The sequence below is a fragment of the Schistocerca gregaria genome, chromosome 6, assembly GCF_023897955.1.
Source record: "Schistocerca gregaria isolate iqSchGreg1 chromosome 6, iqSchGreg1.2, whole genome shotgun sequence".
Classification (NCBI taxonomy): domain Eukaryota; kingdom Metazoa; phylum Arthropoda; class Insecta; order Orthoptera; family Acrididae; genus Schistocerca; species Schistocerca gregaria.
Genome location: NC_064925.1, coordinates 153,680,659 through 153,706,953, shown reverse-complemented (window position 1 = coordinate 153,706,953; position 26,295 = coordinate 153,680,659).

Here is a 26,295-nt window from a genome sequence, read left to right as displayed (position 1 = left end):
AACATGCTAAATGGGGGACAGATCCGGAGATCTTGCTGGCCAGGGTAGTTGACTTACACCTTCTAGAGCACGTTGGGTGGCACGGGATACTTGCGGACGTGCATTGTCCTGTTGGAACAGCAAGTTCCCTTCCCGGTCTAGGAAAGGTAGAACGATGGGTTCGATGACTGTTTGGATGTACCATGCACTATTCAGTGTCCCCTCGACGATCACCAGAGGTGTACGCCCAGTGTAGGAGATCGCTCCCCACACCATGCTGCCGGGTGTTGGCCCTGTGTGCCTCGGTCGTATGCAGTCCTGATTGTGGCGCTCACCTGCACGGCGCCAAACACGCATACGAGCATCATTGGCACCAAGGCAGAAGCGACTCTCATCGCTGAAGACGACACGTCTCCATTCGTCCCTCCATTCACTCCTGTCGCTACACCACTGGAGGCGGGCTGCACGATGTTGGGGCGTGAGCGGAAGACGGCCTAACGGTGTGCGGGACCGTAGCCCAGCGAATGGTCCTCGCCGATACCCCAGGAGCAACAGTGTCCATTATTTGCTGGGAAGTGGGGGTGCGGTCCCCTACGGCACTGCGTAGGATCCTACGGTCTTGGCGTGCATCCGTGCGCCGCTGCGGTCCGGTCCCAGGTCGACGGGCACGTGCACCTTCCACCGACCACTTGCGACAACATCGATGTACTGTGGAGACCTCACGCCCCACGTGTTGAGCAATTCGGCGGTACGTCCACCCGGCCTCCCGCATGCCCACTATACGCCCTCGCTCAAAGTCCGTCAACTGCACATACGGTTCACGTCCACGCTGTCGCGGCATGCTACCAGTGTTAAAGACTGCGATGGAGTACCATATGCCACGGCAAACTGGCTGACACTGACGGCGGCGGTGCACAAATGCTGCGCAGCTAGCGCCATTCGACGGCCAACAGCGCGGTTCCTGGTGTGTCCGCTGTGCCGTGCGTGTGATCATTGCTTGTACAGCCCTCTCACAGTGTACGGAGCAAGTATGGTGGGTCTGACACACCCGTGTCAATGTGTTCTTTTTTCCATTTCCAGAAGTTTATATGGTTAAATGATGATGGCGTCCTCTTGGGTAAGATATTCCCGAGCTAAAACAGTCCCCCATTCGGATCTCCGGGCGGGGACTACTCAGGAGGACATCGTTATCAGGAGAAAGAAAACTGGCGTTCTACGGATCATAGCATGTAATCCCTTAATCGGGAAGGTAGCTTAGAAAATGCATGGCAAAATTTGATTGACAAACCCACAACATATTCCGAGCTCGGGACTGAAACACAATGGCAGTAACTATAATTAATATAATTTTTTCAGAAATAAGAAAACTTTAAAACGCAACTTAAAATAAAATATACGTAGTGTCAATTAATAATGGCGCAAAAACAATTAGCCTTTACTTTACTTCAAAAGGCAACATCACTATGTCAATAACCGTCCAGCAGCTAACAGTTAGCAAATGGTCGCTATAGCAAGCTAATGGGGCACTGACTACTAATTTAAGGTTATTAAACAGTAGTTTATTTTTGATAAACCCAGTCCGCTAAGATGACTCAAGAAAATGGAAATCACACGAAAGTTTTAAAAGCAACTTTTCACACTTATGCAAATAAAACATCTCTTTTTTTTATAAAGGTGCTAGGACATTGACATTCCAGGACAAAACAAACTACAACATTGAAGCACGGTCAATTAACTTAATTTTACAGAGATGCACGTGTTTACTGATATCATGCCGAGGCAAAGCTGAATTTTGTTAAGCCTCATAGAATTTGTTTCCATAAGCGCTCAATGTCTTCCCATTGTGACACCAACTAAAGGCGCTTAGCTCTGATCATATTTCTTTTAGCGAGCCACCAAATGCAGCCGCCCAGTACGGTTACAACGTCCAACTCGACCTGCTGCAACGAGAACTTTCCTTCACGCCTAACGCCGTCTCTCCACGTACGGTCGCACACAACGGCTTAAGAACACGTTACAACATTTCTCTGCCTCCATTGCCGTGTGCTACAATAAGTTTCGAGGTATACGCCAGAGCTACACCACCTCGTGCATGTCGTAAACTAAGCTACGACTAACACTACAATCCATTCGGTGATAAACGACTACATTCTCTTGTCTGTGCACTACTGTCACCAGTGGTCGGCGCTTCCCTCCTTTCAGCTTCGGCGAGGCACAGCCGTCGCTTCGCGGCGAGCGATAAGATGCGGGAGGATAGAGTTTCTGCAATGGACTACAGATCGTCTCAAAGTAGTCAAGTACTGGCAATCACTGCTCCTGACTCATATTTCACACTGAAGATTCAAAGAAACCCCTACACGGGCCTAAAATCGTCTAGGGCCCCCGCGACCACGCGGAAGAGCCACAACGCGACTTGGCATGGGATCGAAGCCGTGAAGGAGGGAATTGACACCATCAATCCTGCAGGGCTATCCATAAATCCGTAAGAGTCGAAGGGAATGGAGATATCTTCTGAACAGCTCGTTGGAAGGCATCCACGATATACTTAATAATGTTCATGTCTGGGGAGTTTGGTGGCCAGTGGAAGTGTTCAAATTCAGAAGAGTGTTTGTGGTGCCACTATGTAGCAATTATGGACGTATGGGGTGTCACATTGTCCTGCTGGAATTGCCCAAGTCCGTCGGCATGCACAATGGACACGAATGCATGGAGGTGATCACACAGGATTCTTACGTACAGACGCGGACAAAACGAGCGAGACCCCTCGCCTTTTCGTCATGCTGATCCGGACAGGTTTAAAGTCTGCTACACAGCAAAAACAGGCAAGGCGACGAAGTGCTACCAACATACTACGCACAGGCGTTAAATTGAAAAACAATCCGATCTTTGTCAGACTGTTTTCAATCATCTGTAAGACTATATTAATGCTGATTAGTGTGTTAAACACAACACGTAAATATAATATGTAAATGAAAGAAGAAACGCTAATTAGTATGAACTGTACTAAAAAAAATAAATTTCAGCTTATCGAGATAACGTAACTGTTTTAGTAAGGCAAAGTACCCTAGATCGTTACACATTAGCAAAATATTATGCGCATTCGGCCGCGAAACGGTCTGTGACAACGTTCAGACCAGTCATACTGGATTACCATTGCTGACTTCCATGAAAGTGTGAAAATTTAGCAATGCGTGAAAATTCATAACGAAATTCAGCTAAACATCATTCAGTGCCACACTTAAGTCAATTCAATTATCGACTGAAACAGAAAACCTTTTAGCGTGTAAGGATTCAATTGAAGTGGTGGCTCAGCTGCTAAAAGGTGTCTACACTATGGCAACAACGAATTGAAAACTTTGTGGTTTTCTCAGAAGCGCTCGAGTGTATGCAGATAAGCCGCGACACGTGTACGCTTATTTTTGTCCCCTCTTTCACTGAGCGAAGTTTCCGCTAGATCTGGGTATGACAATTGGCTGGTTCCATCGAACGTGGAGTGAGTTTACTGGCAGTGTATCTGCCTCCATCTAGATCAGAACCGAAAACAAACCAGACCTCCCCTGCAGTTTCAAACACCTTCCACTCTGCTAGCAGACAACCCAGGCAAACAGACCTCTATTATCACCCCAGACATGAATAAGCCGGCAATTTCGCAATGAAAATGGCAAAATGATCTGCAGTTTCTGTTGCATAGAGCTTTCTGGGCTCAAAAACATTAACTTCCTACCTTTATGTGTCCGCTTATGTGGCAATCATTCGGGATGTTTATGGAAATAATAAAATATTGTTATTAGCGAGTAAATTTAGTATGATAATTCTGCACCACCACAGGAAATAAACGGCGACATAGCTGCCATACGTATTCTACAATGTTTAGAATTCTCCAATAGACTCACCACAGCCATAAAACGTTCATTAGCTGACGTGTTTCTTAAGCTACCTAGCAATGGGAATGATGCACTTCTAAAACAGGGTGGCGTTAATACTGGCATCTGAATTACCACGTTTTAGGAAAATTGATTTTATTTGCATTCCTGTAAACGTGATTTGGATCGAAAGCGTAGCTACGATTAATATGCGGATGCATCGACTGCAACTAGAACATTTACAATAAAGAGTATGGGGAAATATTTATGCGGCCCTCATCTTCAGTAACTGCCGTAGCTATTTTCGTTGTTAGTATTTCGTCACGTAAATCGGTAAAAATGGAACCCTACTAGTCTCACTTTCTTGACCACCTACCTGTCTACGCAACCCCATTAACCCGTTTACATCGAGTACTGGTAGACATAATAAGCGTAAATGTTTCGGACTTCCTGCAGTATACGGTACCTTGGTGGTGTAACAAAGTGAGCGTCTAATTCAACGGAGTCTAAATATACGGCCGTTTATATAAATAAATTTTACGCGGAAGGTCAAAAAATGGCTCTAAGAACTATGCTTTGGTCATCAGTCCCGGAGACCTAGAACTACTTAAACCTACCTAACCTAAGGACATCACACACATCCATGCCCGAGGTTCAAAAATGGTTCAAATGGCTCTGAGCACTATGGGACTTAACATCTTTGGTCATCGGCCCCTAGAACTTAGAACTACTTAAACCTACCTAACCTAAGGACATCACACACATCCATGCCAGAGGTGGGATTACAATATGCGACTGAAGCAGCGGCGAACTTCGTCGCTGAAGCGCCTAGCACCGATCGGCCACCGCACCCGGCGAAACCCTTTTCACCTCATGTATAATGATAATATATTCTGTCTAGTGAGGATACACTGTATTCGCCGGCAACTCAGATCGTTTGATCTTTTACGGCAATATCCACTTATAAACACCCTAGGAAGGTCGTGTGCGATGTACACTTCTGAAGACGCTGGCAGATACTTCAGTACCATGACAAGTAGTTAAGAGTTTATTCTTATGAGTCCATGCATGACACTTTATTTCAGTATCAATTTAACGCACCTAGGTGTTTGTCTATGGCTGAAAATAATGAACTCTTTAAGAGCCACTTAAATCTTTTCTTACGAGCCCTAAATTACATTATTACTATGGTCATTTCTTCCTGTGTAAGTTCCAGAGGAAATAATGTTTTGGCATTCGGAACAGATGTTGGTGATTGAAATTTTGTGCAAAGATCTTGCGGCAACGAAAAACGCTTTTGTTTTCAGGAATGTCACCCCAACTCGCTAATCAAATCTGGGACTATCTTTCCTCTATTTCGTGACATTACAAGTCGTGCTACCGTTCCTTGGACGTTTTAGGCGTGCACCGCCAATCACATCTGTCAAGGATCCCATACCGCGCAAGAATACTATAGCAGTGGACGGACAAGCGTGGTGTAGGCAGTGTTTTCCGTGGACCTGTTGCGTATTCTTAGTGTGCGGCCAATAAAACGCATTCTTTTCTTTGGCTTCCCCACAAAAGTATGTTTGCGATCGTTCCAGTTTAAGTTTTACTGGGTACGGAGATGGGCTAAAATGGCTCTGAGCACTATGGACTCAACTGCTGTGGTCATCAGTCCCCTACAACTTAGAACTACTTGAACCTAACTAACCTAAGGACATCACACACATCGATGCCCGAGGCAGGATTCGAACCTGCGCCCGTAGCAGTCGCACGGTTCCGGACTGCGCGCCTAGAACCGCGAGACCACCGCGGCCGGCTGGTACTGAAATGAATAATAGTATTTCTAATTGTGTTTTGTCATGTAATCGAAAGTTAATTATTGTCATTGGACGCAGCTTTTGTGTTTAATGTATTACTCATTCAACAGAGTACACTCCTCGTACATCACACGTAACTGTTTGATTCAAATGGCTCTGAGCACTATGGAACTTAAATTCAGTGGTCACCAGTCCCCTACAACTTAGAACTACTTAAACCTAACTAATCTAAGGACATCACACACAGCCATGCCCGAAGCAGGATTCGAACCTGCGACCGTAGCAGTCGCACGGTTCCGGACTGAGCGCCTAGAACCTCTCTGCCTCCACGGCCGGCTCGTAACTGTTTCAAAGTATTAAATTGTTACTGATGTTACCAAGTTGCAGTGGTCACCTAAACTTGCAGTTTTGAAACAAAGGAAAATGCTATAGCGGAATATGGCAACTAAGAAGCGGACAATCGAAATAAACAAACATTTCAGGTTCAAGTCGTTGCAATAGGTCTACTACACAGTTACGTAACGTAGGAGCCAAGTCCATTAGTTATCAGGAAAACCAGCCCTCATAATGCAGACTGCCACTACTAGAACGAAAGTTTCCTAACATGTCAATGAGTAGTCGAGGAAAGTCGACGCATTGTCTACTGAATCGCAACGCACTCCACGTTCGATGGAACCAGCCAATTGTCATACCCAGATCTTGCGAAAACTTCGCCAAGTGAAAGAGGGGACAAAAAATAAAGCGAACACGTGTCGCGGCTTATCTGCATACACTCGACCGCTTCTGAGAAAACCACAGTCAAAGTTTTCAATTCGTTGTTGCCATAGTGTAGACACCTTTTAGCAGCTGAGCCACTACTTCAATTGAATCCTTACACGCTAAAAGGTTTTCTGTTTCAGTCGATAATTGAATTGACTTAAGTGTGGCACTGAATGATGTTTAGCTGAATTTCGTTATGAATCTTCACGCATTGCTAAATTTGCACACTTTCATGGAAGTCAGCAACGGTAATCCAGTATGACTGGTCTGAACGTTGTCACAGACCGTTTCGCGGCCGAATGCGCATAATATTTTGCTAATTTGTAACGATCTAGGGTACTTTGCCTTACTAAAACAGTTATGTTATCTCCATAAGCTGAAATTAATTTTTATTAGTACAGTTCATACTAATTAGCGTTTCTTCTTTCATTTACATATTATATTTACGTGTTGTGTTTAACACACTAATCAGCATTAATATAGTCTTACAGATGACTGAAAACAGTCTGACAAAGTTCGGATTGTTTTTCAATTTAACGCCTGTGCGTAGTATGTTGGTAGCACTTCGTCGCCTTGCCTGTTATGGTGTGTAGCAGACTTTGAAGCTGTGCGGATCAGCATAACGAAAAGCCGAAGGGTCTCGCTCGTTTTTTCCACGACTGTACGTGTCACCTGTCAGACGTGTATCTAGACGTATCAGGGGTTCCATATCACTATACTGCCCACGCCCCACACCATTACAGAGTCTCAACGATCTGGAACAGTTCCCTGCTGACATTCAGGGTTCCTGGATTAATGAAGATGTCTCCGCACCCGTACACGTCCAACCGCTCAATATACACTCCTGGAAATGGAAAAAAGAACACATTGACACCGGTGTGTCAGACCCACCATACTTGCTCTGGACACTGCGAAAGGGCTGTACAAGCAATGATCACACGCACGGCACAGCGGACACACCAGGAACCGCGGTGTTGGCCGTCGAATGGCGCAAGCTGCGCAGCATTTGTGCACCGTCGCCGTCAGTGTCAGCCAGTTTGCCGTGGCATACGGAGCTCCATCGCAGTCTTTAACACTGGTAGCATGCCTCGACAGCGTGGACGTGAACCGTATGTGCAGTTGCCGGACTTTGAGCGAGGGCGTATAGTGGGCATGCGGGAGGCCGGGTGGACGTACCGCCGAATTACTCAACACGTGGGGCGTGAGGTCTCCACAGCACATCGATGTTGTCGCCAGTGGTCGGCGGAAGGTGCACGTGACCGTCGACCTGGGACCGGACCGCAGCGACGCACGGATGCACGCCAAGACCGTAGGATCCTACGCAGTGCTGTAGGGGACCGCACCGCCACTTCCCAGCAAATTAGGGACACTGTTGCTCCTGGGGTATCGGCGAGGACCATTCGCAACCGTCTCCATGAAGCTGGGCTATGGTCCCGCACACCGTTAGGCCGTCTTCCGCTCAAGCCCCAACATCGTGCAGCCCGTCTCCAGTGGTGTCGCGACAGGCGTGAATGGAGGGACGAATGGAGACGTGTCGTCTTCAGCGATGAGAGTCGCTTCTGCCTTGGTGCCAATGATGGTCGTATGCGTGTTTGGTGCCGTGCAGGTGAGCGCCACAGTCAGGACTGCATACGACCGAGGCACACAGGGCCAACACCCGGCATCATGGTGTGGGGAGCGATCTCCTACACTGGCCGTACACCTCTGGTGATCGTCGAGGGTACACTGAATAATGCACAGTACATCCAAACCGTCATCGAACCCATCTTTCTACCATTCCTAGACCGGCAAGGGAACTTGCTGTTCCAACAGGACAATGCACGTCCGCATGTATCCCGTGCCACCCAACGTGCTCTAGAAGGTGTAAGTCAACTACCCTAGTCAGCAAGATATCCGGATCTGTCCCCCATTGAGCATGTTTGGGACTGGATGAAGCGTCGACTCACGCGGTCTGCACGTCCAGCACGAACGCTGGTCCAACTGAGGCGCCAGGTGGAAATGGCATGGCAAGCCGTTCCACAGGACTACATCCAGCACCTCTACGATCGTTTCCATGGGAGAATAGCAGGCTGCATTGCTGCGAAAGTTGGATATACACTGTACTAGTGCCGACATTGTGCATGCTCTGTTGCCTGTGTCTATGTGCCTGTGGTTCTGTCAGTGTGATCATGTAATGTATCTGACCCAAGGAATGTGTCAATAAAGTTTCCCCTTCCTGGGACAATGAATTCACGGTGTTCTTATTTCAATTTCCAGGAGTGTAATATGAAACGAGACTCATCTGGTGAGGCAACAAGTTTCCAGTCATCAACAGTTGAATGTCGGTGTTGACGGGCCTAGGTGAGACGTAAAGATTTGTGTCGTGCAGTCGTCAATTTTACACGAGTGAGCCTTCGGCTTCGAAAACCCACATCGATGACGTTTCGTTGAATGGTTAGCAAGCTGACATTCTTGATGGCCCAGTATGGAAAGCTGCAGTAATTTTCGTATGGATTGCACTTCTATCACGTTGAAAGATTCTCTTCAGTCGTCGTTGGTCTCCTTCTTGAAGGATCTTTTTCCGGTCGCAGTGATGTCGGAGATTTGGTGTTTTACCGGATTCCCAATATTCACGGTACACACGTCAAATTGTCGTACGGGAAAATCCTCCCTATATCGTTGCCTTGGAGATGCTGTGCCCCATCGCTCGTGCGTCAACAATTGCACAACGTTCAAACCCACTTAAATCTTGATAACTTGCCATTGTAACAGCAATAAACGATTAACAACTGCGCAAGACACTCGTTGTCTTATCTACATCCCCATATACATCTACGTGATTATTCTGCTATTCACAATAAAGTGCCTGGCAGAGGGTTCAATGAATCAACTTCATGGTGTCTCTCTACCGTTCCACTCTCGAACGGCACGCGGGAAAAGCGAGCACTTAAATTTTTCCGTGCGAGCCCTGATTTATTTTATTTTATCGTGATGGTCATTTCTCCCCTAAGTAGGTGGGTGCCAACAGAATGTTTTCGCAATCGGAGGAGAAAACTGGTGATTAAAATTTCATGAGAAGATACCGTCGCAACGGAAAACGCCTTTGTTTTATGATTGCCACTCCAATTCACTAATCATGTCTGTGACACTATTCCCCTATTTACGATAATGCAAAGCGAGCTGCCTTTCTTTGTACTTTTTCGATGTCATCCGTCAGTCCCACCTGTTGCGGATCCCACACCGCATAGCAGTACTCCAGAATAGGGCGGACAAGCGTAGTGTAAGCAGTCTCTTTGGTAGACCTATTGCCCCTTCTAAGTATTCTGCCAATGAATCGCAGTCTTTGGTTTGCTCTACCCTAAGTATTATCTATGTGATCGTTCCAATTTCGGTTATTTGTAATTGTAATCCCTAAGTATATACGCGAATTTATAGCCCATAGATTTGTGTGACTTATCACGTAATCAAAATTTAGCTGATTTCCGTTAGTACTCATGTGAATAGCTGCGCACTTTTCTTGATGCAGGGTCAATTGCCACTTTTCGCATCATGCAGATATCTTATCTAAATCATATTGCAAGTCGTTGTGATCATCTGATGACTTTTCAAGACGCTAAATGACAGCATCATCTGCAAACAATCTAAGACGGCTGCTCAGATTGTCTCCTATGTCGTTAATACAGATCATGAACAATAGAGGGCCTATAACACTTCCTTGGGATATTACTTCTGGTTTACTCGATGACACTTCGTCTATTACTATGAACTGTGACCTTTCTAACACGAAATCACGAATCCAGTCGCACAACTGAGGCAATACTCAGTAGGCACGCAGTTTGATTAGAAGACGCTTGTGAGGAACGGTGTCGAAAGCCTTCTGGAAATCTAAAAATATGGAATCAATTTGACATCCCCTGTCGATAGCACTTATTACTTCATGAGTATAAAGAGCTATTTGTGTTTCACAAGAGCGATATTTTCTGAATCTGTTTTGACTATATGTCAATAAATCGTTTTCTTTGAGGTACTTCATAATGTTCGAATACATTATATGTTCTAAAACCCTACTGCAAATAAACGTTAGTGATATGGGCCTGTAATTCGGCGGATTACTCGTACTTCCCTTTTTCGGTATTGGTGTAACTTGAGCAATTTTCCAATCTTTAGGTCGGTATCTTTCTGTGTGCTAGTGGTTGTATATAACTGCTAAATATGCAGCTATTTTATCAGCATACTCTGAGAGGAACCTGGCTGGTATGCAATCTGGACCGGCGGCCTAGCCGTTATTAAGTGATTTAAGCTGCTTTGTTACACCGAGAATATCTACTTCTATGTTTCTCATTTTGGCTGTTGTTCTTGACTGGAATTCAGGAATATTTAGTTCGTCTTCCTTGGTGAAGGAGTTTCGTAAAACCGTTATTAATAACTCTGCTTTAGTGACACTGTCATTTGTGACTTCACAGTTGTTATCACGCAGTGAAGGTATTGATTGTGTCTTCCCACTGGTGTGCTTTATGTATGACCAGAATCTCTTCTGGGTTTCTGCCAGATTTAGAGACAGAATTTCGTTGTGGAAATTATTAAAAGCATCTCGCAGTCAAGTACGCTCCATATTTCGAACTTTTGTAAAACTTTGCCGATCTTGGGAATTTTGCGTTCTTTTAAATTTGGCCTGCTTTTTTCGTTGCTTCTGCAACAACTATCTGACCAGTTTGTGTACCATGGTGGATCAGTACCATCACTTATTAATTTATGTAGTATGTATCTCTCTATTGCTGTTGATACTATCTCTTTGAAAACATTCCACAACTTTTCTACTCTTAAATGATCTGATCGGAAGGAGTGAAGACTGTCTCTTAAAAAGGTGTTAAGAGCATTTTTTTCAGCTTTTTTAAATAGATATACTTTGCGTTTCTTTTTGATGGTTGTAGGTGTTACGGTATTCAGCCTAGCAGTAACTGCCTTGTGGTCGCTAATCCCTGTATTCGTCACAACACTCACTATTTGTCCAGGATTATTTGTTGCCTAAAGGTCAAATAAGCTTTCGCAACCATTTACGCTTCGAGCGGGCTCATGAAATAATTGTTCAAAATAATTTTCTGAGGAAGCATTCAGTACAATTTCGGATAATGTTTTATGAGTGCCGCCGGGTTCAAACGTATAATTTTTCCAGCATATCGAGGGTAGATTGAAGTCACCACCAACTATAATTGTATGAGCGAGGTACTTATTTGAAATGAGATTCAAGTTTTCTTTAAACTGTTCAGCAACTATGTATCTGAGTCGGGGGTTTGGTAAAACGATCCGATTAATAGTTCAATCCGATTGTCAGGTATATCCTCTACTTATACTATTTCACATTAACTATCTACTTCAGTTACGCTACAAGGCAAACTGACAGCAATAAATATGCCACCACCAACTCCATTTAATTTATTCTTTCTGAACACTGTTAGGTCGTTTGAAAAAAAATTCGGCTGATCTTATTTGCGGCTTTAGCCAGCTCTTTGTACCTACTACTATTTGAGCTTCAGTGCTTTCTGTAAGGGATTGGAGCTCTAGTTCTTTCCCAACATAGCTATGACAATTTACAATACGAATCGTTTCTACAACTACCTTACTGTATTTTACTTGCCGACTTTCTGACAAACGCCCCTTCTGTGGTTCCCCGAGACCCTCTAACCTAAAAAACCGCCCAGTCCACGCCACACAGCCTCCGCTACCGGTGTAGCCGCCTCCTGTGTGCAGTGGACTCCTGACCTATTAAGCGGAACCCGGAAACCCATCACCCGATGGCGCAAGTCAAGGAATCTGTAGTCTACACGGTCACAGAACCGTCTGAGTTTGTGATTGAGACCCTCCACTCGGCTCTGCAGCAAAGGACCACAGTCGGTTCTATAGACTATGCTGCAGATGGTGAGCTCCGCCTTAATCTCGGAAGCAAGACTGGCAGTCTTTAACATTTCCGTTAGCCGCCCGAGACCAGACAGAATCTGCTCCGATCCAAAGCGACACACGTCACTGGTACCGACATGAGCCACCACCTGTAGTTGGTAGCACCCTGTACTCTTCACGGCATCTGGAAGCACCCTTTCCACATCCGGAATGACTTCCCCCTGGAATTCACACTGAGTGCACACTGGCTTCGTTGCCCACCTTGGCAGTCATGTTCCTAAGGGGCCTCATTACGCGCCTAACGTTGGAGCTCCAAATTACCGGCAAACCCACCCTCTGTGAGTGCTCAGACCTTGTACGCCGAGAAGCTTCCTCTGGAACTGGGTGGACGACTGCATCCGGGTCAGAGACATCGTCAGCCACAGATAACGCCCGAAACCTGTTCATCAAACGAACCGGGGAGGCTCTACGATCGGCCCGACGGAAAGTTTTTCGCTGCCTGCCAGACTTTGTAATGATCTCCCACTCGACCACGGGTGACGGGCCAACCTCAGTGCAGGCAGTACCTGGGATGGTCACAGCAGTGGACCGATCGGAGGACACGTGGGACGTGCTCCACGTCCCTCGCATCCCCGCGTCCGATCCCCCACAGTGACGCCCCTTGGCAGCAGCCTCAACCCTTTCGTGGGCAAAATTATTGAGCAGTTTATTTTTAATGAATGGAGAGCAGATAGTAGTTAACAGATAGGTATATTTATCGTACAGAATATCAAATTTGCTCCAACAGTGAAAGTGAGGTAACACAACAAGGTGGGAAGTATTCATCCCACTGCCCTTCCTTGGAGTGAAAGGCCAAAAACAACTTTTTCAATAAATGTCGTATTTATTTGACAAATTTACTTCTCTTGTTACAATGATTGTTCACAATTACTTGCCATGAAATTTTCTGAAACATGGGTCTATGCAAAGTGGTATTTGACAATGTGTACAAACACAGCGAGTGCTCTTTTCCGCACCTTTGGCATCACAATGACGGCACGTCCAGTAGGTTTTTTCTAAAATGGGTTGATGTTCCCCTACAGCCACATGATGAAAATCTTCAGGTACTTTACCTCTTTTTGCCAGAAAGGCAGGTTTTTGTCCACGCCTTTTTTGGGATGAGGAGGCAACGATCAATTGTCTGTCTACATGGATCCTGTATGTGAGCTGATCATGGTGTCCACTTTCTCTTTTACTTATTTTCCACGGGATAAAACTGTTCACTGCAGCCACGTCCACCAGGAAATAAAATATTCTTTGCCACCATTTTATAGAACGTGTACCAATAGCATATCTTTCTCGTAATTGATCAAACTTATCAACACCACCCATTGTTTTGTTGTCTTCTGCCACAACTTCAGGAAAAGAAATCTCTGTATTAGTACAATCCTTGTTTTTCCTATTCACTGTAGCTGTTTCTCATGGGGCTGGACGGTTATCCATCCATTTTACTGCAGAAATGGCTCCTTTTGTTTCTAACTGGAATTTTACGTTTCCCTTCATAAATTTGGGTAAATCAAAAGTATTTATCTTATAGTATAGCTTTGAGGAAAAAATTACAAAATGTCACTCAAACAGCACTGAAACGCTCCTCTACAGAGCAACACTCAGCTATACAATGCCTCTGCGCAAAGGTACATTAAAAACGGCGGGAACTTCCGATTGGAAGTAGTACTATACTGATTACTAGGTGGTAGCACCGTACAGAATTCAACGGGACTAGGAGCGAGTTCATTGAAGTGGGAAGCATGTTTTCCACGGCTCACGAAAGGGTTAAGCTGTGTGACGGAAGGCAACGCAGTTTGATACTGTATAGGCTTATGTAGGCTTATATAGGCGTTGCCGACCGCGGCGCCGTATTCCGCATGTTTACATATCTCTGTATTTGAATACACATGCCTATACCAGTTTCTTTAGCGTTTCAGTTTATTTCCCAGTGGAAATTAATTTATTCGTATATGATTTGACCTTCTTTAGAGTTTTACGTAAGTCATCTACATCTACATGTACATCATTAGTCCGCAATTCACAACTGAGTGCGTGACTCAGGGTTCATCGCACCACCTTATTATGATGAGTGTTTCTCCATATGTAGCAGGGTGCCAACAAAACATTTTCCCACTATAAGGAAAAATGGGTGGTTGAAAATTCACGAGAACTTCCTGCTGCAGCGAGAAACGACTTTGTTTTAATGACTGCGACACCAATTCGTGTGTTATATGCGGTGGACTCTCTCGCCTATTTCGCGGTAATACAATATGAGCAGCCCTTCTTTGAACATTTTCGATGCCCTCCGTTACCCACATCACAAAGCAGTCCTCCAGAGACGGACAAGCATAGTGTAAGCAGTCTTTTTAGTGGACATGTTACATTTTCTACTTGTTCCAATAATAAGTCGCAGTCTTTGGTTTGCTTTCCCCACAATGTTATCTATCTGATCGTTCCAATGCGACAGTTTGGAAAAAAAGTAGAGTATACCCATATTCTATAGGAAAATGGTTCAAATTTCTGTCTGGTTATCTATATTTAGTATTTACACAACTTACTGAGATGCATTAATGTAAGTGCCAAGTGGCTTCCTTTGAAAGGTCTGTTTCCATCGCCAACCTTGCTCAATCCCAATTTGTCCTCTGTCTGAATTGGGACGATAATCTCTGACCTTCCTTCCAGCCTTCTTTCTACTCTTCGTTGGATCTTCTCTGCCAGTTCAGTCAATTCAACATGCAAAAGGTCCAAGACTAATGAACTACACCCAGGAATCAATCGAACAGGTGTTTTGTAAGCCAGTCCTTCCGTGGGAGCATAATATTTCCTTTCTTCCAATGAATCTCAGCTAGGCGTTCATCTGAGACGCAGATGTTGCCATTTCTTCGCTATCTATTGAGAAAGATAGGAATTTCATTATATGCTCGAACTGCAAGTAGTCGCTAACAAAGGTAATTACACTCAGCCCTGTTCTCCGGGTCAACTGGATTCCTTGTTCAGCCGAGATCGGCCTGGAGCATTTTGATGAGGCACTACAGTGACAATCAGGCGGCAGCCATAAAATATGCATGAGGCATGAGGCGTGTCCTTCAGCAGAGCGCGGGAACACTTAAATAATCGCCGTGAATATATTCATGCCGATGTAAATCCGCCAGTGTCTGGAGGGCGCGCTCGTTAGGCGCTGGAGAGCTGGAGCGCGCGGTGCGGCCTCTGTCACTCCTTTCGCCGCCCTCGCCGCCCCCAGCGCCACCTCCTCGTTGCACTGACGAAATCCGCCGGGTGCTGCAGGATGGGTGGAAGGGGAGGGGAGGGGCGGGGGAGACGTGGAGGTGGCGTGGCACCTTTGATCTCGAGGCGTGACGGCGGCGCCTGCAAATTCCGCCGAGGCGACACATGAAGAGTGAGTCGAGCCCTGCCCTCGCTAATGGTAACTGGAGCCGCGCTTGTTAACGACGCTTGGTCGCCGCCCCGCTGTGGAGGCGGCTGGAGGCACGAGCGCGAGAAGCCGAGGTGTTGCATTCCGGCCACCCACACAGGCGCCGGTTAAGTACTGGCGAATCTGCATGTAGCCCTCCCCACTGTCGGAGCCATTGCCACAGCCTATAGACTTCTCTGAAAGAAATGACGATCCGTAGCCTGTACTAAATGCTTCTAAATTACAAGGGGCATTCAATAAGTAATGCTATTTTTCGCTGCCCATTTCGGCTGAAAAAATGCTGAATATTTTGTGGGACATGGTGGAATATTTCCGCTTCAGCCCCTATAGTTTCTTGAGTTTCATGAGTTTCCTGTCAGGAAGGTCGCAGTTCGTAGTGACAGACGGCATATCATCGAGTAAAACTGGGTTGTTCCCCAGGGAAGCGTCCTGGGACCTATACTGTTCCTGATCTATATTAATGACGTGGGTGACAATCTGAGCAGGTCTCTTAGGTTGTTCGCAGATGATGCTGTAATTTACCGTCTAGTAAGGTCATCCGAAGACCAGTATCAGTTGCAAAGCAATTTAGTAAAGATTGCTGTATGGTGTGGCAGGTGGCAGTTGACGCTAAATAACGAAAAGTGTGAGGTGATCCACATGAGTTCCAAAAGAAATCCGTTGGAATTCGATTACTCAATAAATAGTACAATTCTCAAGGCTGTCAATTCAACTAAGTACCTGGGTGTAAAAATTACGAACAACTTCAGTTGGAAAGACCACATAGATAATATTGTCGGGAAGGCGAGCCAAAGGTTGCGTCTCATGGCAGGACACTTAGAAGATGCAACAAGTCCACTAAAGAGACAGCTTACACTACACTCGTTCGTCCTCTGTTAGAATATTTCTGCGCGGTGTGGGATCCTTACCAGGTGGGATTGACGGAGGACATCGGAAGGGTGCAAAAAAGGGCAGCTCGTTTTGTATTATCACGTAATACGGCAGAGAGTGTGGCAGATACGATACGCGAGTTGGGATAGAAGTCATTAAAGCAAAGACGTTTTTCGTCGCGGAAAGATCTATTTACGAAATTTCAGTCACCAAATTTCTCTTCCGAATGCGAAAATATTCTGTTGAGCCCAACCTACATAGGTATGAATGATCATCAAAACAAAATAAGAGAAATCAAGGCTCGAACAGAAAGGTTTAGGTGTTCGTTTTTCCCGTCCGCTGTTCGGGAGTGGAATGACAGGGAAATAGTATGATTGTGGTTCGATGAACTCTCTGCCAAGCACTTCAATGTTAATTTCAGAGTAATCATGTAGATGTAGATGTAGATATAGATGTAGATATAGATGTAGATGTAGATGCAGATGAAGCAGAGACCCGTCACTGAGTTTCTTTTGGTGGAAAACCAGGACATCGCAGATATTTATTGGTGCTTGCAGAATGTCTACGGAGACCTGGCACTGAACAAAATCACGATAAATCGTTCGGCGAGGCCCCTGCCATCATCGCAGTAAGGTCACCATACCCGTCTGATCTCCCGCGTGCCGTCCTTAGGCGCAGAGCTGTGAGTGCTGCAATGCTGAAACGTGCAGACACTCTCATTCGAGGTGATCGACCAATCACTACCAACAGGGACTTCCAGTTGCGCAGCGAGGTGTTTGGTTGTGATCGATGCATCACAATCAAACACCTCGCTGCACAACTGCAGATCTCTTTTGTACTGCTGACACGCTCTTACACCAGTTGAGGAACACAAAGGTGTGTGTGAACTGGGAAACCTTGCGCCTCACAGAGGACTTTTCTGGAGACTAGAAATCTACTCTGTAGGAATCAGCATGGCTTTCGAAAAAGACGTTCGTGTGAAACCCAGCTCGCGCTATTCGTCCACGAGACTCAGAGGGCCATAGACACGGGTTCACAGGTAGATGCCGTGTTTCTTGACTTCCGCAAGGCGTTCGATACAGTTCCCTCAGTCGTTTAATGAACAAAGTAAGAGCATATGGATAATCAGACCAATTGTGTGATTGGATTGAAGTGTGCCTAGATAACAGAACGCAGCATGTCATTCTCAATGGAGAGAAGTCTTCCGAAGTAAGAGTGATTTCAGGTGTGCCACAGGGGAGTATCATAGGCCCGTTGCTATTCACAATATACATAAATGACCTTGTAGATGACATCGGAAGTTCAGACCAATTGTGTGATTGGATTGAAGTGTTCCTAGATAACAGAACTCAGCATCTCATTCTCAATGGAGAGAAGTCTTCCGAAGTAAGAGTGATTTCAGGTGTGCCGCAGGGGTGTGTCATAGGCCCGTTGCTATTCACAATATACATAAATGACCTTGTGGATGACATTGGAAGTTCACTGAGGCTTTTAGCAGATGATGCTGTGGTGTATCGAGAGGTTGTAACAATGGAAAATTGTACCGTAATGCAGGAGGATCTGCAACGAATTGACGCATGGTGTAGGGAATGGCAATTGAATCTCAATGTAGACAAGTGGAATGTGCTGCGAATACATAGAAAGATAGATCCCTTATCATTTAGATACAATATAGAAGGTCAGCAACTGGAAGCATTTAATTCCATATATTATCTGGGAGTACGCATTAGGTGTGATTTAAAATGGAATGATCATATAAAGTTGATCGTCGGTAAAGCAGATGCCAGACTGAGATTCATTGGAAGAATCCTAAGGAAATGCAATCCGAAAACAAAGGAAGTAGGTTACAGTACGCTTGTCCTCCCACTGCTTGAATACTGCTCAGCAGTGTGGGATCCGTACCAGATAGGGTTGATAGAAGAGATAGAGAAGATCCAACGGAGAGCAGTGCGCTTCGTTACAGGATCATTTAGGAATCGCGAAAGCGTTACGGAGATGGTAGATAAACTCCAGTGGAAGACTCTGCAGGAGAGACGCTCTGTAGCTAGGTACGGGCTTTTGTTAAAGTTTCGAGAACATACCTTCACCAAAGAGTGAAGCAGTATATTGCTCCCTCCTACGTATATTCCGCGAAGATACCATGAGGATAAAATCAGAGAGATTAGAGCCCACACAGAAGCATACCGACAATCCTTGTTTCCACTAACAATACAAGACTGGAATAGAAGGGAGAACCGATAGAGGTTCTCAGCGTACCCTCCGCCACACACCGTCAGGTGGCTTGCGGAGTATGGATGTAGATGTAGATGTAGATACACCAATGAAGGACCATATGTGGGAAATTAGTTGCGCGTTACAAGCGTCAACATGACGATATTTTGTCGAACATTGTCACAAGCGGTGAAACATGGATAATCACTTCAAACCGGAAACAAAACGGCCGTCCATGAAGTGGCGTCACACCAAATAACCTCTGAAGAAAAAGTTTAAAGACGCACCCTCAGCCATAAAAGTCATGGCGACCCTTTTCAGATACTCTGGAGGGGGACATTTTTTTATGTCCTCCCTCATGGTGCAATGACCAATTCTAAAATGCATTGTACTACCCTCAGGAAATTGAAGAAACGACTTCAGGGTGTGTTCGTGCTCGCAGACATGCAAACGAACTTCTCCTTCACCATAACAACGCAAGGCATCACACAAGTCTGAACATCCCAAAGGATTTCATAAAACCTCATTGGACTGTTTTCCCTCATCCACCCTACACCTCGGATCCTTTCGACTCTCATGTGTTTATCACAATAAAGGATGCACCCCAGCGGAAACAGTGCATGGATAACCGGGAGGTGATTGACACAACGAAACGTTGGCCCTGACATCGAACAGTGGAGTGGCACTTTTGTGTTAGCTGAAGAGCCAACACCGTGTTACGAGTGGAGGCCGAAATGCATGCGTTTTAGCTGACGCAAGCTGGCGTGAGGAGGGAAGAACTATACTGACGGGAGGTCTGGAACATGACAAGGAATGAGAATTCAGAAATCGGACGTAATTAGTTTCATACTTTACTTTAATCCATTAATGATGAACGTCGCTCTTGACGGTACATGATTCACAATATCATTTGTTCAGAATACATTCTTGAAGCTACTAATTATAGTAACTGAATATGGCGCCTTGCTAGGTCGTAGCAAATGACCTAGCTGTTGGCTATGCTAAACTGTCGTCTCTGCAAATGAGAGCGTAGAAGTCAGTGAACCATCGCTAGCAAAGTCGGCTGAACAAGTGGGGCGAGTGCTAGGAAGTCTATCTAGACCTGCCGTGTGGAGGCGCTCGGTCTGCAATCACTGGTAGTGGGGACACGCGGGTCCGACGTATACTACCGGACCGTGGCCGATTTGAAGGCTACCACCTAGCAAGTGTGGTGTCTGGCGGTGACACCACAGGTACCATGAGGGGACACAGGTCCTCCCAGTAACTTGTCCTAAGACCATCACCTTTAACGGACATTATATTGAAACACAGACCTTTGTAGCCAAAAGAGCGGGGAACTGTATGGTGTATTGGAATCTTGAATAAAACCAAACTATTTTCGAAAAAATTAGGTAGCATTACTTAACGAATGCCTCTCGTATATCGCCGAAAGCGAATTCACTGGCATCAGCTGTATTATGTATCGATCTACTACCCAAAAGCGATGTATAAAAATTAGTCCCTCACCGGGACCGTGCACGGGTAGCCGAAGTGCTATAAGCGGGAAATCCGACTTCTGGTCGTGGTCAGGCACAAATTTTCGTATGCCACTGTTGGGCACCAGATATATACCTATTACAACTGATGATAAGCAGGCCGGTGTGGCAGGGCGGTTCTAGGCGCTACAGTGTGGAACCGTGAGACCGCTACGGTCGCAGGTTCGAATCGTGCCTCGGACATGGATGTTTGTGATGTCCTTAGGTTAATTAGGTTTAAGTAGTGCTAAGTTCTAGGGGACTGATGACCTCAGCTGTTAAGTCCCATAGTGCTCAGAGCCATTTGAACCATTTGAACCAACTGATGATATGGCATCCCCAGTCAGCAAATTAATTTCGAAATCACTGCCAAAGATGAATCTCCTGCAACCTCCACTGAAGTCCGATAAGCTGTCCTCCTTAACTAACTTTGACCTAAGATTCCGTTTGAAACTATGGCTCTCGTTCCATGCATTGGAACACACAAACAATTTTATAATCCAGCACAACCCTAAAGATGGGATTGGGTACGAGCTGTTTGAACTTAGCTAATATCGTAAGTCACCTTTGTGGTTTCAAGTGATTAGTGAATGCTGGGACATTAGGGCAACATGTATGATTTAATTACGTGGGATTTTTAGATGTTTTTACACACGTTACCATGTCTTCGTAACAGTTTCTATAAAAATCGTTATGAATAATTATTAGTTCTCTATCGCTGTGCCTAAGGCCTAAAGATGGTCTAAATTATAGGCAAAAACCGACTGCCCTCCAAAATAAGTACCTGTAGCGATCATGGCCGTGATTTATTACATTTTAATATCTGCGCCGATCGCTATTCGGTCTTCGTTGAAAGAATGATTTCTAAATATCACGATAAGTAACTGGAACATTATATTCCCAGTCGACGATTTTAAACAAAGACATAGCTATTCCATGATTAGCAGTTCGGACGTTCTTGTTAGTGCTCTTCGCATGGCCCTGTTTTGTTTACGTTTCGCGAACGAGTGTGGCGCTGAGCTAGTGCTATTTAGTTCAGCGTAAATGGCCGATTCCCCTGATACGGGTCAGGTCATACAGTCGGCATTAGAAATCTGCCATCAGAACGCACCGGCAGACGTTCCATTGCTATCGATGTCCGACAACCGTGGTGAGATGCAGCAGTATGAATTACCACTGTCAGACGCACAGCTTTTCCGACACCAAAGACAGTAACAGGAGCTACAACATCAACCCTAACAGCAGCTTCTGCGCCACCGTCATCAACAACTGCAGTTTCAGCAGCAACAACTGGCTCAATAACGGCAGTTTCAACTGTTGCAGCTACAGCAGCAGCAACGCCAGCAATGTCGCCACCATCAACAACATTTGCATCAGGCTAGTCAGTAAATTAGCGACCCAAGTGACTCCTTCCATCATCACGATTGAAGCCAATGCACCCGTAAGTCAACGGCAGAAACGTGGTCCCGTTAGTAGACGGCTTTGTGTCGGTTCACCTCCTGCCCTGACTGTGCTATGCATGAGTTGCCGGCTCGGGATCCCTCTTCTCGTAATGGTACAGTGCAGATTCAGAACGCTCTCAGAGTGAACCGGTGACTTCCACTGCAGCAGTCTTACGGCCGTCAACAATCGGCACAGTCTTATCAGACGCAGGCCCCTATATTGTCTTTGTGGAGAGCTTAGGTAAGAACATGAGCAAACTTCACTCTGTGACGGTAGGCAATTTATTATTTTCCTGTAACGCTCATCTCAAGCATAACGTTGTTAACATTAGTCCATCAAGGAGAAAGACAGTTGGAATGGAAACTGCTGCGGCTGCCAACCCTTTGATAGAACTCCCTGTTTTAAAAGATCGTAAGTTTGACGTTTATGTTTCCAACTTCCTGCTCCATACATATATCATTATTCGTGATTTTGGTATCAGATAGACAGAAAGGAGATCACTGACGCAACGGAGACCATATATCCTGTAGCAATATCAAACAATACCCTAAGAAACATCATTCACATCCAGAACAAACGGTCCCAATTCCAATCTGTCTGGTGCTGCTCCCAGACTCTGCCTTCACAAGTTGCTATTCTGGGGACCCGGTGTCCAGTGAAACCCTACGTCGCTCAAGTCATCCAATGTCGAAACCGCTGCCGTTTATAACATCGGGTAAACTAACGTAGAAATCATACTCGTTGCAGCAACTGTGATGGTCTACGCCCAGCGGATTCTTGTACGGCGCCGTTTTCGACGTGTTTAAATTGCTCTGGTCTGCACCCAGTGACGCAACGTAAATGCGCGGCCTTTCTCCATCAACAATAGCTCCAATGTGCAAAAGCCTACGCCAGGTCTGGGAGGGTAATTGGCAGCCCGCAACTCCCATTCTCCGCTGCTCTCCGCCAACTTCCTCGTTCTTAAAATCCCCCGGATATCCCCCTCTACCTCCAAAGCATTCCCTGCAACCACTAGTCCCTTTACGAGATTCTTCGACGCGACCAACGCCATCGCCGGTGTCATCCCACATAGGCTCTCGCCTTCAGGATGCACCGCATCGTCCACATGACTTCCAAGCGGCAACAGATCGGGTGCCATCTCTGACACGAGGTCCATCGAAATGGCGTGCTCCTAGGCCAGTCTGGTGACCGGAATTCTCAGACATTCGTCACGAATATTCTGCCTCTCATTATTTCTCCCAAGCCCCTCTACCAACCAACCAACATCCTCCTCAGTACAGTCATCAAACACCGCCACTTTATAATAACAACGAATATGTCACCGGAGAGATTACCTCGTTTGTCACGCACCTCTTGGCAGACGTGAAGAGACAGCCACGTGGAACTTTAGAAACGGAGCATCTACGAAAACAATAAGTGACCTTACTTACGCCTATCGACTGTTGTGGGCTTTAGAATCCTTCAGTGAAATGCACTATTTGCGGTTGCGAATAAAGGTGTCCTTCAACATGAACTTGGACGCGGAAGACAGCAGTGACTGCCATCTCAGAGACGTTCTGATGTTTGCCTTCGAGGATACCATGTTTATCGCCAAGACAGAGAATATGGTCGAGGAGACGCCGCCCTCTCCAATAATAATGAAGTGTATCAGATCTGAATAAAAATATCCCAAGAGGCTATCGATAGCTTTCAAGCGATAGCAGCCAGACCCTCTACTTAACCATCGTGGCTCTTTACAGCTGGCCAATATCGTGTATTCCCTTGGAAGAGTGGTACGCACTGGGTTGTCAGTTGGTACCACCACTCTTATTTTGTGGGGATTTCAACGCGCACAACAGACTGTGGGTGTATGCCAAAAATTTAGGTTGGGTGAAGGAATCCTTAAGATTCTCTGCGAGTTCAGTCTTATCCTGCTCAATGATGGTTTCCCTACGTTACTTGCGTTACCTGGACACAGACCCTCAGCCGTCGATCCGACTCTCTACTTGTCATCAGTTTCTAACCACATCATTTTGTCTCGCCGAAATCCACAGTGCCATGACATTGTCAACAGATACATCGCCTGGCTATTACCAGATCCACAACTCTGTGATTCTTAATTTGTCTGACGATGCAAAAGTGTTCGTGTGAACGTCTTTAAAGATATCTGGAGGGATGAGAACATTCCCTGTGACTGGGGACTCAGATATTAGTGCCCATACTTAAGCCTGGAAAAGACCCTGGTCAAACTCCATATTGCCCGATTGCACCTTTCGTGTATAAGACATTCGATCGTCTTCTCATGTTTTGCTTACAGTAGTGGTTGGAAACCTGAAAACTTGTTCCCACGGACGCAAAACGGCTTCCGCAAGGCTAGACGTAATTGTGATAATATTGTATCGTTTGAGATGCATATTGAAAATACGTTATTCACTAAGCGATGTTTAACTGAATTATTTCTTGACTTGTCGAGGACGTACGACAATGTCCTGATACCTGAAATGATCAACAAATTGCAACTGCTGAATCTGCCGGTAATGATTTTACGGATTATATTCATTTTGCTTGGTTCGTGATCAGGACAATGTGTTGCATGCACCCAGTCTAGTGTCTTCTGACCTGCCGCAAGGCACGATACTGAGTCCCTTACTATATGCCCAGTACCTTGCCGACATAGAGACTTTGTTCAGCCCCACCGTCAAAGTTCTTATGTAAAGGACAACGTCTGTATATACGCTCATTCGTCGTGCTTGTCAGCGACAACCCTGTGGCTTCCCGACGCGTTTGTAATGCTGAACACATGGGAGTTAAGAAATGGACTCAGTATTTCAACTGACAAATCAGTTGTTGTGATACGAGGAAACGGCACAATAACCTCTCGTCCGAACTTCATCTTGGCCAGAACACATTTCGTGTTAGGGCACATGCTAAGTTCGTTGGCGTCTACTTCGACAGCAAACTCACGTCGACGCGACATGTTACGTAGCTCATCAACAAGGTAGGTAAATCTGTGAATATCTTGCGTTTGATGGCCCGAGTAAGGTTTTGATCCGTTCTGTCTTAGGTTACGTAACACTGTCTACGGCACTGGAACGCAATCAACTTTGCCCAAGCTCGATGTCATCCATTAAGAATGATATGTCTTTGGGGCCATAAAATCAACCCCCATCAACGTACTGCTAGTGGAAGCTCCGTCATGCCATTGTCTACTAGACGGCAGATGTTGTCTCATATATTTCTCATAAGTCGATCTCCGATACCTGATTGTGTTCCTCTTAAGGCGGTGGTTCGATTCTGGAGACTTACACAAGCACCTCATGGACGACGACTGACCAGAATTCCTTTACCAGTTCGCAGCTACGAGAAATGGCTCCATCTCTTTTCACTCGTCCTAAAGAACACAAAACTCCTCAGTTTTTGTTTTCGTTTAGTCTGTCCTTTATTTGATCCCCAGTGCCATACCTGCCGTCTTATTTCAGAACGGGGATCAACGTCACTCGCAACCTGCAGCATTTTTAAGCATACAATGGCCGCATTATGCTCACTTCTATACCGACGGTTCTGAAATTGAGGTGGGTGTGGGACACGCCTTCTTTTGCCTTTCTCGTCGCACCTACCAAACGTTTTCGCGTCGCTTTGATTCTTCCATCTACACGGCGTAGCTACTGGCCATCAAGAAAGTTATTCATTATGATAACCAGACATTCAAGTTCGTCCTGATACTTACGAACTCTCAAAGTGCGCTTCAGAAATTTCAACATCTCGCGTTTGATAAACAGACCAACAGGTATGTTCTGGACGTCTTGGCGGCCATAAGAGACACGGAGACTTTGGGCATTGCCGTTCAGTTACTCTCCATGAAATGACATCAAGCCAATCTTCATAATGAAGCTGTTGACCGCCTTGCCCAGAGGAATATTACATAAGGACAGTTACGTCCAACGCCGATCCCTTGAACATCGACGATACGGAAGGCTGCTTGTCACCCTTGGAAGCATGAATCGCATGTATCTCAGCTGGCGGTCATACAACCCAAGATCTCGCCCATGGTTCGCCTCGGTGCAGTTTCTTAGACGTCATGTGAGTTCTATCAATCGCATGAGGCAGGGACACATATGTTACCCAGCGCACCTATCATGGTTGAAGAATGTCACTACTGGACCCTGTGATAAGGACACAACGGCAGTAGCGGATCTTAGCATCATATTGGCCTGTTCCATGTACACCACAGCACAAACAGACTTGTATAAGAATTGGGTTGCAAGACGTTACCCCCTTCTACCAGTGTTCTTATTTTCCTCCATCGTTTTCATAACTGTAACTCAATCATAGACTATTGTAAAGCCTCCTTCATCTAAATTTAATTTATGGCCTGCCGAGGTCTTCATTTTCAAATGGGATCACTCCGATTTACCGGGTGATCAAAAAATCAGTAAAACTTTGAAAACTGAATAAATTACGAAATATTGTAGATAGAGAGGTACAAATTGACACACATGCTTGGAATGACATGGGGTTTTATTAGAGCCAAAAAAATAGAA